This window comes from Ranitomeya imitator, chromosome 10 (genome assembly GCF_032444005.1).
Source record: "Ranitomeya imitator isolate aRanImi1 chromosome 10, aRanImi1.pri, whole genome shotgun sequence".
NCBI lineage: Eukaryota > Metazoa > Chordata > Amphibia > Anura > Dendrobatidae > Ranitomeya > Ranitomeya imitator.
The window spans coordinates 134,617,615-134,634,071 of record NC_091291.1 but is presented as its reverse complement, the minus strand read 5'-3'; positions in this window follow the sequence as shown (position 1 = coordinate 134,634,071).

Genomic DNA, 16,457 nt, shown 5'->3' with positions numbered 1-16,457 from the left:
TTCATGTACCCGGATCAGTAGTCCTGGCCCCTTTGCAGAGAAACAGCCCCAAAGCATGATGTTTCCACCACCATGCTTTACAGTAGGTATGGTGTTTGATGGATGCAACTCAGTATTCTTTTTCCTCCAAACACGACAAGTTGTGTTTCTACCAAACAGTTCCAGTTTGGTTTCATCAGACCATAGGACATTCTCCCAAAACTCCTCTGGATCATCCAAATGCTCTCTAGCAAACTTCAGACGGGCCCGGACATGTACTGGCTTAAGCAGTGGGACACGTACTGGCACTGCAGGATCTGAGTCCATGGTGGCGTAGTGTGTTACTTATGGTAGGCCTTGTTACATTGGTCCCAGCTCTCTGCAGTTCATTCACTAGGTCCCCCCGCGTGGTTCTGGGATTTTTGCTCACCGTTCTTGTGATCATTCTGACCCCACGGGGTGGGATTTTGCGTGGAGCCCCAGATCGAGGGAGATTATCAGTGGTCTTGTATGTCTTCCATTTTCTAATTATTGCTCCCACTGTTGATTTCTTCACTCCAAGCTGGTTGGCTATTGCAGATTCAGTCTTCCCAGCCTGGTGCAGGGCTACAATTTTGTTTCTGGTGTCCTTTGACAGCTCTTTGGTCTTCACCATAGTGGAGTTTGGAGTCAGACTGTTTGAGGGTGTGCACAGGTGTCTTTTTATACTGATAACAAGTTTAAACAGGTGCCATTACTAGAGGTAATGAGTGGAGGAAAGAGGAGACTCTTAAAGAAGAAGTTACAGGTCTGTGAGAGCCAGAAATCTTGATTGTTTGTTTCTGACCAAATACTTATTTTCCACCATAACAGGCAAAAAAAATGATAAAAAAACAGACAATGTGATTTTCTGGATTTTTTTTCTCAGTTTGTCTCCCATAGTTGAGGTCTACCTATGATGTAAATTACAGCCGCCTCTCATCTTTTTAAGTGGTGGAACTTGCACTATTGCTGACTGACTAAATACTTTTTTGCCCCACTGTATATGTTTCCCCCTCTATGGCCTTTCTATAGACTTGGCGAGAATGCAGTTCCTCGGGGGCGTGGCTCTTGCACCGGTTCCGGCCCCCTAGGAGTAATAGCGGGCGGGATTCCAAACACACTGATTCTATTTCCATAACCCTCTTTTCAGTTTTAATTGATTTTTAACCCCTTCACAATGTGGTTTGAGCTGCATCTATTTAGCGTGGTCCGGAATGAGGACCGCATTTCAAGAGAGATGGCCAAATATAAAAAGCTCTATCACGGAAAATCAGACTATTACCCAAAAAACGAAAAAAAGTGAGTCACAGAGCAAAATACTAACGAAATATATCAATTTTAATAAATACTAAAAAAGTAGGACAAAAATATGTATCAAATAGTAACAGGGCTAGTAACACTTAGAAACCATGCCAGGCAGAATGAGAGTACAATCTTTACAATAAATAGATCTCTTTGTTCCTATAGCAACATTTGTAAGATGTAAGTAAGCACAGGTAAAAGGCCCATAAACAACTGCCAGTGCATAGATTCAATGTAACATGCTTAAGGAGCCATAAAATGTTTTTAGTATCACCATAATCAATAAACTATCCTCTAAATTAGAGGTATAGATATAAAAAATGCCGGAACAAAGGGGAAAAAAGTGAGAGAATAAATACAAAAGTACTAACTTACTGCCAAGATGTGGAAGAAAGGCCCCGACGCGCGTTTCGCTGTTAGTGCTTCCTCGGGGGGCGTGGTGGAGAGATTATACTCTCATTCTGCCTGGCATGGGTTTCTAAGTGTTACTATCCCTGTTACTATTTGATACATATTTTTGTCCTACTTTTTTATCTTAATGTAGTATTTATTAAAATTGATATATTGTTTTTTTTTTATTAGCATAATCGTCCTGATTTTCTCAGATGAGAGAACCTACGCTGTTGTGACCCTATCCTGAAAGTTCCCAATGTGTCTCGGGAGATCATCAATTCCCCCTCCACCTCTCTTCCTTCTTACGATCTGATTGTAAGGCCAGATGCTGCAGCAGGAGCCTCTCCCCCTTTCCAAAATTCAGTTGAAGGAGGAAAATAAGGTGAAAGTCCATCGCCTTTACCTAAGCTCCAGCTAAGTGCCCTCCAACCAAAAATGGAAACCACCGAAGTGAAGAAAATGAACACTTGTGTTCTCCGTAAGACAACTGACTGCAGCAGAAACCTCCCAAAAGTGGTCATCGAGCTGCTAGGACCTGTCTAATTGCAGATAAATCCTGATTATGATCTTTACGGGCCCAAAGACATCTGTGATAAAGCAGAGCAATCATGGGGGGGGCTGCCATCCATTATATTGCTAATCCCACCTGGTGGCATAAAAAAAAAAGGCGCAGCACAAAGTCGGGAAAGATCTCGTCTACGGGGGCATCGCCTAGCGATCCAGGCAAACGCACAGATGATTTTCAGAAAAAAAAAAAAAAACGAAAATATTCTGTGATATGACCAATTGTTCAAATCCAAAATTCTCAGCTGAAATGTTCAGTGCAGAACGGCGGCAGATTCATCTGGTATTCTAGGAAGAAAACACGTCCTCCGGCATCGCTGGAGATGTCAGGAGACAACTACCCTGATCATCTGCGACATCTTGACGCTTTACAAGGTTCTAACACTTATTTCTACAGAACTTTAGAAAACGCCTAAAGCAAAATGTACGGAAACCTCCCTGATGGCGCTGGGGGTGTTAAAACAAAAGGCAGCGCCAGCAACGATGGGACTGACGCCTCCTGTCTGGGCCTGACGGGAGCGATCGGGCAGGAGCCCGGCCCTGCTGCTGCCCCAAGCGCCAATGTACAGCGCATTGCTGGTGATCCTGCTGGCCTCTTCACCAGCTCTTCCGACAGTTGTGTTAGCTGACCGCTGCAGCCGATCACCTGCATTCTCCAAAGAGACTGGCTGCAGTGGTCTCCTGATACCACTACCGGAAACCAAGAGACCGGCTGAGGACACGAAGAAGTGACCAGGGTCCAGTAGGTCAGTTGTTTTTTTTTTTTTTTTTTTAATCTGTGCACTTTTTTATAAAAAGTTATTTTTTATGGAAAACCCCTTTATTAGGAACCCGGTGCCCCCATAAATTATACTCCTACTAAAAAAAAGGGGGGGAAATGTGATTATGGATCGACTATAATAAGTGCTTTGGACCTTAGTGACCAGGCACTGCTCAGCACTAGTTGGTTTGCGGACCCAAACTTTTTTTCTTTATTTTTAGGGGGCTTTTTTTTGTTAACCCCGCTGTTGTCTTCAGTCTAGGGAGACCGATTTTGAACTTTGGTGTTTTTTGGGGTGTTTAAGATGCGGTTCTGAAACTTGTGGTTGATTGACGTAAATGAGGATGGGTCGGTCAGCCACGGGTTTCAGAGCCGCATCTTGAATATTTTAAAGAATATTTGAAATTCAAGGTCGGTCGTTTTTTGACCGAAGACAACAGCAGGGTTAAACATGGTTATTTTCAATAGCTTATTATAGAAATATTTTATTTTATATTATTTTTTATTTTTATTTTAGTTTTTTTAGGGTGTAAATGATCTAAAAAGTTTTTTAGTTTTTTTTAAATATATATACGTACATAGTTTAAAAATATATGTACATAGTTCAGATAGTTTATTCATTACATTTGCAAATTTACATTCTAAAAAAAAACGTATTAAATTGGGTTTCCAAAATGGATTTTATCATTTGAGGTGTATAAGCTCGGATTACTGGGAAATGTTGAACTTTTGGCTTAGAATGTTTTTTTTTCTTTTACTATTATCCTTTTTTTTCACTTGGGGACATTCACAAGATGGAAGAAGGAGCCTTGAAGCGCATCTGTCAGTATTTTTTTGCTATGTAATCTGAGAGCAGCATGATGTAGGGACAGAGACCCTGATTCCAGCAATGTGTCACTTATGGGGCTGCATGGTGCAGTTTTGATAGAATCCCTGTGTTCTCTGCTGTAGATGTAGCAATGTCAGAACCCCGCCCACACCACTGATTGGCAGCTTCCTGTGTACACTGTCAGCAAACAGCCAATCAGTACTGGGGGTGGGGTTACAAACATTAGCTGGACTGCCTGGCATGTGACACCTAGTCATGCAGTGATAATCGTCTGCTGATAAAACACTGATTGTATTGAAACTACAGCACACAGCCTATTAAGTGACACAACACTGGAATCAGGCTCTCCGCCCCTACAGATTAAATAGAAAAAAAAAAACTGGTGACAGATTCCCTTTAAACCCAGCTCTGGACCACACACCATAAATAAAGACAACATAGTTATTAATGAGTTTAAGGGTTTTTCTCATCATAGACTTCGTATGATTTCAGATAGCAACAGGAGCCTGAACAACAATTAAAAGTCAATACACGTGGATCTGATACAAAATGGTTTAAAACACAATTCCATTAAGAATCCCATAGCTACAGTGCAAATCAGGTTATTAATATGAGATCGGTGAGAGTCTCCCCCCCTAGAGACCCCCAGCAATCAATTGATTAAATGTGGCACAGCGCCATACATTGTGTTGTGGCCATGAATGGTACTACAAGCCCATTTGTATGGGAGAGATCTTGCAGTACCATCCCTGGCCACTACGCTATGTATGGCGCTGTTCAGTGATTGAAGGATATGTAATCAATACTGAAAAGCCCCTTTAAGGCATCAGATGTCATACAGAAGATTATTCCATGAGAAGCGTTACATTGTGTGCACACGTCAATGGCTCATTAGTTCAGCCTTCTTCTCTTTATTGGCATGTGACTCAAAGGAAACCTCTGGTACAAAGATAATCTAAGAACAATGGAATGTTCCGTGCTATCACCAAGTGCACAAACATTGTGCTGCGAGCGCACATTCCAGATGGATCCCTCCTGACATCTCTGCCTGAACGCATTAAATCAGCCCATTTCAGACACACGCTAAATCTCAACGACTATTCCGTAACATAAAAATACATCTTTCAAGATAAAAACATTCTAAATAGACTTTGCTCTATTATTCCCAAATAAATATACGGGTGTACAATGGACCAAACGTCGTTTAACTCTGAACAATTAGCGTCCTCTTTCGTTTGCTTTCCAGCGCAGAACCTGTTTCTGCCACTATGTGGCGTAAGAGAGTGTGATCTCAATGAAAGTACTCCCTACACAGCACTCCACATGGCTGGAGGTGGTATTGCGTGTAAAATCGACACTTATTTTCATAAGGTGGGAACTTTAGGACTGTCAAAAATGATTAGAAGGCAGATTATGTCTGATTATGGATCCCGGGGAAGGTAAGATAGATATTTTCTAGGTTCAGCTATAAAGTTGTTGTGCTAGAAAATATGAATTTGGGTAATACTGTATCACCTTGTATCTTGCATGTCCCTCAGATTGTTTTACAGCGTCTTTGTACGTTAATTATTAAAGCCGTATTCTCATTAATGGCAACTATTGGGCTGATGGTCCCTCCGGTCGGGAGAAGATGGCTCCATGTAGGAACTGACCCTAAGGAGAAGCATAAAATGTATAAAATCTGGCCCCACCCCCTTGAATAATCTCCGGACACCCTCCTGCCTATCCTAACTTGGGACAGAACATTTGGTGGTGCAGAGCTCACTGATACCACCGCGGTAACAACTCCGTCCATGACATTTCTTCCTCCCATCACCTGTGGGTGACATTATTGAGAAATGGAAGGAGCTGCGGCAACTCAGCCACGAAGTGAAGACCCCATAATATTACAGAGCGGGGGGCTGAGTGCTGAGGAGCAGAGGGCAGAAAAGTCGCCATCACTCTGCTGACCCCATAACTGTAGAGTCATGTCCTCCTCTGGCATAACAGCACAAACAATGTTCCCCCACCGGGAGCTTCATGGCCGTTTCTGTTCCAGCAAGGTCCAAAAGGGCATGGTTGGGTGGGCCTGGTGTAAAAGTCCTTGACTGGCTGCACATAGCCCTGACCTCAACCTCATCCAACAAGAAGATTGCGATTCAGGCCAGATACACTGCTCAATACTGATGTATAATCTCCTCTATGCTGTTGATGCTTTCTAGTAAATGTTTATCTCACCCCTGGATTCACAGCTACACAGCTCAGTACTCCGGAATATTGTCTCCCATGCTGCTGCTGTTGTTTCTGAACATGTGATACATAGTGATACATAGCGACAGGAGAGCAGGAATTCCTCATGTCGCTGTGTGCTGTGTAAGGGAGACATCATAGCAGCTAGTCTACACCCACCAGCTCAGAGACAACTGGAAATTAGATAAACTGGTGAAAAATGAATGATACAAGCCAAATGATGACCAGGAATAGTGTTATTCCTCATGACAGCTTATGTTGAAAAGTCACCAGAAATGACAGGTCCGTTTTACTGATACTCGTTACTCCACCACCACCTGCCTCCATGCCGCCACTGTAGGCATCTATCCATGTTAGGAGCTGACCCTGAGCTCGTCACCATCATGCAGCTCACACAATCCATCAGTGTCACGGTTCAGTCACACCAATAACAGTAATAAGCGAACTCTCGGCCCCCGCAGAGGAATCTCCCCGGCCATAGTCCTCCGCTGCTGGCGTCAGTATTGTTGCCCAAGAAGCGATTCAGAATTCCAATCATATTTCATCCGCTTCAAGGTAAATAGCGATCGATTCCCGGCTGGTGGTGGAGGGTTTTTGCCACTGACCCCGCCAGACATATTGATGCCGGGTTCTTTTTGTTCTTTCGTCCCGTCCTTTATTTGTCGGCACGATGCTCGATAAATGATGTTTGATGTGATGCAGATACCGTCTTTTCGATATAACATTATTCTGAGTGACTGCAAAACTCCTCAAAAATACCCGACGCCCTTAACATTAAAGGGGTTGATTATCTTTCCCTAGGATAGGTCATCATTACCAGATTAATGGGGGTCCGACACCCGGCACCCCCACTGATCAGCTGTTATCGGGCTTTCATGCACAGCCACGGCCTGGTGTAAAGATGTCACAGCCGCGGTAAGAATTGGCGCTGAGGACTGGACCAGGGAAGGCGAGACGTGAGATATTAATTATTTTTTTAAAATTTTTTTCTTTACGCCTTATGTTTATTATACTTTTCCGTCTCTCCAGAACCTTTTTGGTTTTTTTGTTTTTTGTAATCCATCGTACGGTTCCAGAGATACCGGGGTTTTCATTTTGCGCCATTTTTTTATGGTCTCTACCAAGGAGGCGTGACTTGTGGGATTCCTCGGGGGCGTGTATTAAGCGTGTTCCGCTGTTTGCCCCGCCCCCTTGATAAAGACCATAAAAATTTAACAGTAAATAAAAAGTATGGTCGATAAAAAAAAACTAGAATAAGAGCAAAAAAAAATGGCTACTTTTGACCTGGTGACGGGTCACCCTTTAATATATACGGAGGGATGTGGCGGCCATCACTCATGGGGTCCTGTGGTAAGAAAAAAAGTACAGGTGTAGCGCTTGTCAAATTGACGATAGGTGCAGAACCCAAGAAGCGTAGTCCTGAGCTTTTTATGTAGCAAAGTACAATAACGATTGCGCTACATCGACAGCGTTATTTCACCAAAATACCGCCACAGCGTGATGCAATGGTGGACGCCTTGCTATATGTATGCTTTACAGGCTATGATCATACCCATCGATTATACGATCGTACACGACAATCTTTTGACCCTTCCCGGCTGTTGTAACCCGATGGACCTGTTTACACGCCAAGCGCAATCTGACCCCGTCCCTCCCCTCCGTTCTTCATTGTTATACCCTATACGACCAGCAGAGGGCGCACTTGTATTTCATCGGAGCAGATCACAATAGATAACTCACCATCCGCTATTACATCGAGTATTTCTGTAAATCATTGTAATGGCCACTTATGGGTCATACTAGGAACTGTTTGGAGTTTTTTTTTTTTTTTGTTTCGATTTTATCATTTTCTTTTTTTTTTTATTATTAATCTGCAGTGAAAACGAAGAAACATGTCGGCCTATTTTGGTTGCTATGGAAACAATTAGGAATTCCGTGAAAAAGTGACTCGAACCCGATACTAAAACGTATAGAGATTTATTGAATTTACATCCTAAAAACTCCACTGTTATATTTTTGTCTTATTTAAAACAAAATAAATAATAATTCATAATAATTAATGTAATAAATCAAGATGATATATTCACACTCGTTAGAATTAAAAACATTTTTTTTTTTATATTTTAGAATTGAAAGAAACATGACCACTATAGTTCTGTATGTGTCCAGAGCAGAAAATATCTTGTATATTCTCTATTTTTTCATATTTTGGGGGGTTGAGAGGGGAAAGGGACCGAGACTTACTCAGTGTAGCATAGCAACGGAGATGATTTACCCCTTCCCAAAATCTGAAGTTTATAGTACAAGTTAGTAAGCGATTGCTGGTTCAAGTCCCCTAAAAGGAAAAAAAAAACAAAACACTAAATTAGAATATCATCGAAAAGTTCATTTATTTCAGTTCTGCAATACAAAAAGTGAATCTCGTATATTATATAGTCATTACACACAGAGTGATCTATTTCACGTGTTTATTTACGTTAATGTTGATGATTATGGCTTACAGCCAATGAAACCCCTAAAGTCATTATCTCAGTAAATTAGAGTACTTTATAACACCAGCTTGAATAATGATTGTAAAATCCGAATTGTTGGCCTACTGAAATGTATGTTCAGTAAATGCACTCAATACTTGGTCACGGCTCCTTTGACATCAATTACCGCATCAATGCGGCGTGGCATGGAGGCGATCAGCCTGTGGCGCTGCTGAGGGGTTATGGAAGCCCAGGTTGCTTTGATGGCAGCCTTCAGCTCGTCTGCATTGTTGGGTCTGGTGTCTCATCTTTCTCTTGACAATACCCCATAGATTCTCTATGGGGTTAAGGTCAGGCGAGTTTGCTGCCAATCAAGCACAGTGATACTGTTGTTTTTACACCAGGTATTGGTACTTTTGGCAGTGTGGACAGGTGTCAAGTCCTGCTGGAGAATGACATTTCCATCTTCAGAAAGCTTGTCGGCAGAGGGAAGCATGAAGATCTCTAAAATTTCCTGGTAGACCGCTGTGCTGACTTTGGTCTTGATAAAACACAGTGGACCTACACCAGCAGATGACATGGCTCCCCAAACCATCACTGATTGTGGAAACTTTACACTAGACCTCCAGCAGCTTGGATTGTGCCTCTCCACTCTTCCTCTAGACTCTGGGACCTGGATTTCCAAATGAAATGCAACATTTACTTTTATCTCAAAACAACACCTTGGATCACTGAGCAACAGTCCAGATCGATTTCTCCTTGGCCCAGATAAGACGCTTCTGGCGTTGTCTATTGGTCATGAGTGGTGTGACACAAGGAATTTGACACTTGTAGCCCATGTCCTGGAGATGTCTGTGTGTGGTGAAGCAATGACTCCAGCAGCAGTCCACTCCTTGTGAATCTCCCCCAAAATTTTTGAATGGCCTTTTCTTAACAATCCTTTCCAGGCTGCGGTTATCCCGGTTGCTTGTGCACCTTTTCCTAACACACTTTTTTCCTTCCACTCAACTTTCCATTAATATTCTTTATACAGCACTCTGTGAATAGCCGGCTTCTTTAGCAATGACCTTTTGTGGCTCATTCTCCTTGTATAGTGTGTCAATGACTGCCTTCTGGACATCTGTCAGGTCAGCAGTCTTCCCCATGATTGTGGAGCCTACTGAGACAGGCTAAGGGACCTTTTTAAACGCTTAGGAAGCCTTTGAAGGTGTTTTTGTTAATTATTCTAATTTACTAAGATAATGATGTTTGGGTTTTCATTGGCTGTAAGCCATAATCATCAACGTTAACAGAAATAAACACGTGAAATAGATCACTCTGTGTGTAATGACTCTATATAATATACGGGTTTCACTTTTTCTATTGAAGAACTGAAATAAATTAACTTTTTGATCATATTCTAATTTGGTGAGAAGCACTTGTATACAGTATATGGTATCAGCCCATGCGGATCCAATCTATCTGAATCTAAAATTAACCCATATGAGTAATGTCGAAAAGCAAAAAATAAATAATAACTTGTATTTAACCAAGAGAATCATTCTAAAAAAGCATTTTTAAAGCATGCCGAACACCTTTAAAAACTATTGTGGGAGGGAGGGTTTTTTTCACTACTTCATCGAACTTGGAATTTTTTTTGCATTACAGTATATTGTAATAATGAATGGTGTGATTGTAAAACACAATCTGTCCTACAAAAAAACAAGCCCTCGTGAAGTTATGTGGACAGAAAATTTTAAGGAATACGGTAGGTCTTAGTAGAAGGGAAGGTACAAACAAAAGCGCAAAAAATAAAAAACTAACTATAATTGGTTGCAACGGGAAAAGGTTAGAGAAGACGTGAAGAGCACCTTACACTAATTTTTAGGCCCTCCAACAGCAGCACCACTTGCGGTGCCTTGATGGTGACCCTAATGTTTAGCTTCAGTCAAAGAGTAAAGGTAACACAGACTCTTGACACCATAGTAAATTGGATTTTGTAATAATCTCATACATTATTCATAGATCATGGAAGAGGAAGCTCTATAGTCAAGTTTTTTACAGAACATCTTTATTTGAAAGGGATGTGGAATGAGTGTGGCTTCAAAAAGAGGCCATCTTTATGGCTAAAAATTTCCACCGGCTCTTCTTGCACAACATACTGTTCCATTCCTGGATGACAAACATGAAAAGTTGGTATATTGTGACCAGTGGTGGATAAACCATATTCATAGCCTGTGCGACTGCACAAGGGACCGTAAAGTTAACTGGGCCACTGCCATCCTACTTTGTATTATATTGCTTATAAGTAACTGAACTACTTCATTTCATAGTTTATTACTAGAGACACGTACTATTCTTACACGATGTTCAGATCAGTGACATAACTTGAAGCATGTGGCCCCAATGCAAGATCTCCAATTGGGCCCTAAGCTATTAAGAATATGTATTGGTCTTCCCATATGGTTCAAAGGGACCGCAATGGGTGCAACAACAACCCCTGCAAACACAATTCTTTGATATCTCTGGCTGCCCCTAATTGTGACATCACTTGTACTATTATTCCTGTACTCTTACTTTACTTGTATGTTGTGATGTCACTTCCAATATTATTTGTATTGTGCAGTTATCACTGTGCATTATCTCAGTTCATTTTATGTAGTATCCCTATGGTGGGATAATATTGTATGCATTTTAAAGGGTCTCTTAGAATGATTTATGTGCAGTGACAGCATCATGTTCAATGTTAAAGGTGTTAGGTCTAAAGGCAGTAGTTGCACATGGGAACTTGCGTTTGTGGTGTCCCAGTAGTTCCTCTGCCACTTAAGAAAACCAGTACTATAAATTGCATTATTAGTGATTTTTACTGGCTTTAAAGACTACAATGTTTGAAATATTGGACAAATTAGAGTGTCGGCTCTACGGTGAGTTAGGCAAATCTCGGTGAATGCGCTAATTGTACAGCGATGGGAAATATTTCAGCAATATATTAATAATGGACGATAGATAATCTGATTCAGAGAACATTGGATTAGGGAAGTATCTGAAAGAGCTTCCTGATCATAAAATTATAAGAACTAACAGCAAAACGTTTGTCAGATAGGAGCTCTAGGTTAACTCTTTAATGTCCAAAATATTTTGGCATGAGGGGAGGATGTCAAACTTCTAAGACCCCCAAATATCCAGAAAAGTGTGGTGTCCACCTCATCCATGCAGCGACACACATGGCAATAATTGCCAACTCTCCTAGAACATTTGGGAAACTTTAGAGAAAACTAGAAACTTCACAGACTCCAGAAGAGATGGCAGATCTCCCAGAGGGCACAAAAGTCTCCCAAAATCATCCAGAAAGCAGCACTTTCTTGTATGTGTTTGATGAGTCGGAGCCCCAGCGTTCGCAGCACTTATTTTTGGCCTGGGCTATTAGGTACGACAGCGATATATATCTCTGATCTCCATGAAACGTCAGCGAAGGAACCATTTACACACGTCCTAGGCAAAAGTCATCTACGTGGAAACTGTTAAAAAGTAAATAGAGATAAATATTTGGTTTATCGCGTGTGTGAAAAAGCAAATATATAGAAATATTTGGTGATCTGGACACAGAGAGGTTTGTTTCAGGACACAAATACACTTAACTCAAAAATCACTGCTACGGTAATTGGAGCAAAAAGAGAAAGAAAACCAAACTGGAAATTCATACATGGATCCTACAAATAGCTCACGGAGTAAAAAGTCCAGAAAAATAAAGAAAATTAATTATGTTTTATTTAACAGAATATAAACATGTAATAAAATACAAAAGTAGCAAAAAGGGGTCAACTAGCATCCCTGTACAAATGGTTGTACTCTGCAAATCTAACCGTATAATATATAACTATGTAACCGTATAATATCTATTCCAAAAAGTGGGGTCCTCCAAACAGTAATGTATATATGGCCCAAATGCGTTCAAAGCCTAAGGAGATCACCCATTAAGGAATGCTAATCTTACCCATGAATTTCTGCCAGTGTGTGTCCAGTTGCAGCCCCGACGCGCGTTTCGCGTATGCTTCCTCGGGGCTGGACACACACTGGCAGACATTCATGGGTAAGATTAGCATTCCTTAATGGGTGATCTCCTTAGGCTTTGAACGCATTTGTGCATGTTTTATGTAGGTTGTAGCATTTTCATTCCCAAGCTAGCCCCCTTCTCTGTCTCTAAATTAGCAACTTATATACGGTAGATTATTGCAATACCAAGCTAGCCACCTTTGTTGATCTACTGACAGTGAAGGAGACTGGCTTAGTGAAGAATGTTTTTTAAGAGGGATGGTTGAATGTTCATTCCAAAAACTAAACCAGCCCCCTTCTCTGTCTATACATCAACAACCAGAGTTAGTTCAGTTGCATGGAGCAAACCTTCCATGGCTCAGTGACCCTCTGCCCAACAATGAGATTGCGGGCAGCCGATGTGTGGCTATGTCAGCCTGGAGCCTGCTATTTTATTACTCCCTGGGCTGCAAGGCTGCAATGAAAGGGACTAGTCTTTAGGAGGACGGTATAACTGCCACTAATATAGTGGTATGATATCATGCAACCTTGCTGATATGCTATATACGTATACCCTCTATGGCTCGTACTATTTCATACGAGCATGGTATATACTGTACAGTGGACACCATTACATACACACGGACTGCCACCGGGAATTTTAGGGCAACTTTGATACTCCCCCCAGGCTCCACCCCAGCTCCTCCTCCATACCTCAAACCTTGTGAACTGTCCCTAATAACTATTCCATATGTTGTGCATAGGGTAGGGGATAAGTATTCGCTTACGAGAATATCCCCTTTAAGACAGGCAAGTGTCCCTTATTGCAAACAGTTAGCAGTCAGTAGGGTTGAACTTAGTAGTTCTTCATACTGCAAGAGCAGGGAGAGGGCACTACAAGAGTGGTGGGTGGGTGAATGGGAGGTTGGATGGGGGAACTAGAGGTTGGGTGGGCGAGTGGCGGGAGAGCATGCACACCTCATCACTTTCTAGCCCTCACCTCCTGCATATAATGTGCCGCAAGGACCTGGGAAAGCCGGCAGCTTAGGAACAGAGGGTGGTCCGATAGCATCTAACATCACTGATGTCAGATGCGGCCAGCCCCCTCTGCTGCGACCATACAATGCAAATAGCTGCGGCTGTGAATGGCTGGTGCCCAGGGGCTTAATCAATTAAAGTACAGTAATTACAGTGAGCCACGCAGTCTCTCAGGCCGTTTATACAGTGGCTTGGCAGTGCTGCCTCCACGCAGGCTGCGCAGCGTGTCTCACCCACTCCAGGCCCCCCTCTTCTGCTCTCCGAGCCCATTTACCAATAATGGCAGTAATGCCCTGGTGGCGGCCCTACATACACAGCATGGCATGGATAAAGCATAGACACAGGGAGCACGGCAGCCGCCGTCGCTGAGATCTTTCTTCAGGACAGAGTTTAGAAACGCTCTCCATAAGGCTGGTTTCACACGTCCAGATAATTCCGGTACCGGAGAAATCGGTACCGGAGTTATCCGTGTCCGTGTGCTCACGTGGCACATCAGTGTGGCACACGTGCGGCAGCCGTGTGCCGCCTGTGTGCCGACTGAGGACCACACGGAGCATGCAGGAGACAGTGCTACAGTTAAGTGCTGTCCTCTGCTTTTGGTGCTGAAGCTGGCATTCATTCCTTCTCCCCAGCAGCGTTCGCTGGAGAGAAGGAATTAAAAATCAAGGTTTTTTTTTTGTTAAAAATAAAGTTTGGGGTCCTATGGGAGGTGGAGCCGCATATTCATCACTGTAATGAGCGGTACTACGTGACCGCTCACACAGAACAGGCTGCCGGCGCTGAGAGGAGGCATTGCGGGAGCTGGGTGAGTATTTCTATGCAAGCAGGCGGGCGCAAGGGGGGTGGGAGGTGACCCCAAACTTTAATTCAAACCCCCCCCCAAAACTTGATCTTTCATCCCTTCTCTCCTGCGAGCGCTGCTTTCAGCCGAGCAGGACAGAAGGAATGAATGGCGGCTTCAGCACCACACACAGGGGACAGCACTTACTGTAGCGCTGTTCCGTGTGGTACTCAGGTGGCACACGGATGGCACACGGACAGCATCCGTGTGCGGTACGTGTTTACACAGACCCATTGACTTTAATGGGTCCGTGTGATCCGTGCGCTGCCACGAACACTGACATGGCTCCGTGTTTTGCGAACGGACACACAGTCCGTGAAAACACGCTGACATGTGCAGAGACACATTTATTTTAATGTGTCTACGTGAGTCAGTGTCTCGGGTACGTGAGGAAACTGTCACCACACGTACCGGAGCCACTGACGTGTGAAACCGGCCTAACAAAGTTTGCGCAAGTATCTGAACTCTGATCTTATCGATGGATCTGGAGCCAGATTATGGGTTGAGGAATTTACCATGACCGTCCTCGCTATGTTTCCCGTTCCATTATTGATGTCAGACTGTTGGCAGCGTTACACAATGCATCTGATCTGTAAATCAGTCGGAACCAAAAGATAACAGGACAGATATCTGGCATCTACTGAAATGAATAGGGACGATTCACCCAAGCTCAAAATTATACCGCATGACTAGACAAGGTGTATGTAACCTGCTATGGAGTATCATAAAGTGAGAGTCCCTCTGAGTCAAAGCAAGGCGGGCTGGAGAAAGGAGAACCTGACCTGCACTACTGTATATTTTTGTGGCCCCATGGATGTGGAGTGGCACACTTGAGTATGCAGACGGCTGATCAGCAGTGGTGCAGAGAGTCAGACGGCCACCTATCCAATACTGATAACCAATCCTAAGAATAGTCCACCATTTTACGATGGCTGCAGGATCCCTTCAATATCCTATTAAATAATATTTAGTAGAAGAAGTGGAATCCCACCAGACAAATTCTATTAGATCAGAAGATAAGTAAAATTCACATCCGAGATGGAGAAATCACCAGCTTACACATTTCATTGACGTCTTGAAGATAAGTATCTAAACTGTTTTTGCGCACCCAGCCCCTCGACAGAAAAAGAGAATGGCCCTCAACAGGCAGAAACGCGCCGGCTTAGCAGACAAGCATCCCTGGAAATGATTGCAATATGCTGGCATCTCCGATCTCCAGCTTGTCTCGACAGTTATCATTGTGAAATAATAAAGCGCCGGCCGCTCCTCGCCATTAGCTTGTTAACCTTCTTTCCTCCGCTGATTACGCCTCTTTGAATTCTGTAATTGGTGATGACTAGTTTGTCCTCAGAGTTTGATTTTTCCATAATGGCGTTTGTGGTGGAAGCAGATGTTCGGTATATTCTTCTTCTCTATGATATTCAGGACAATTGTCTTCATTTTTAGCTTTGTTCGTGTTTGTGTTGTTGTTACTATGACGAGCATGTGCCATTACTATATCATTTCCTGCATTTGGCTGATTTCACACCATGTTCTCATGTGCTGGTGTTTGGCCACTTCTGCTTCACTTCATGCACAGCTTTTGTTATTTCCTGTGATATTTATCATATAATATGTATTGTTTCCTGCCATGCTTGTGGCATCCCTATATAACTGCATGTATCTATGTAGTATAAGCTTCTAATTCTTACTCCTCATAGCTGCAATCTATTTACAGTAATTGCTCATTACTTTGTCTTTTTTTGCACATCTTTGGTGACATATTGCACCTGTCGTAACAACAGAATAAGCTGTAGTGTATGGACATGAGGAATAACATTATTTCTTGTCATTATATGACTTGTATCTTGTATTTGTCACCAGTTTTCCCCTCTGCAGGCTCTATTTATAATTTTCAGTTGTCTCTGAGCTGGTGGGCGTAGACTACCTGCTATGATATCTCCCATACACAGTGTCATGATCCAGACTGGGTTTTGAGTCCTGTTTTCCCTTTTACCCAGTCTGGTCATGTCAAGAGTT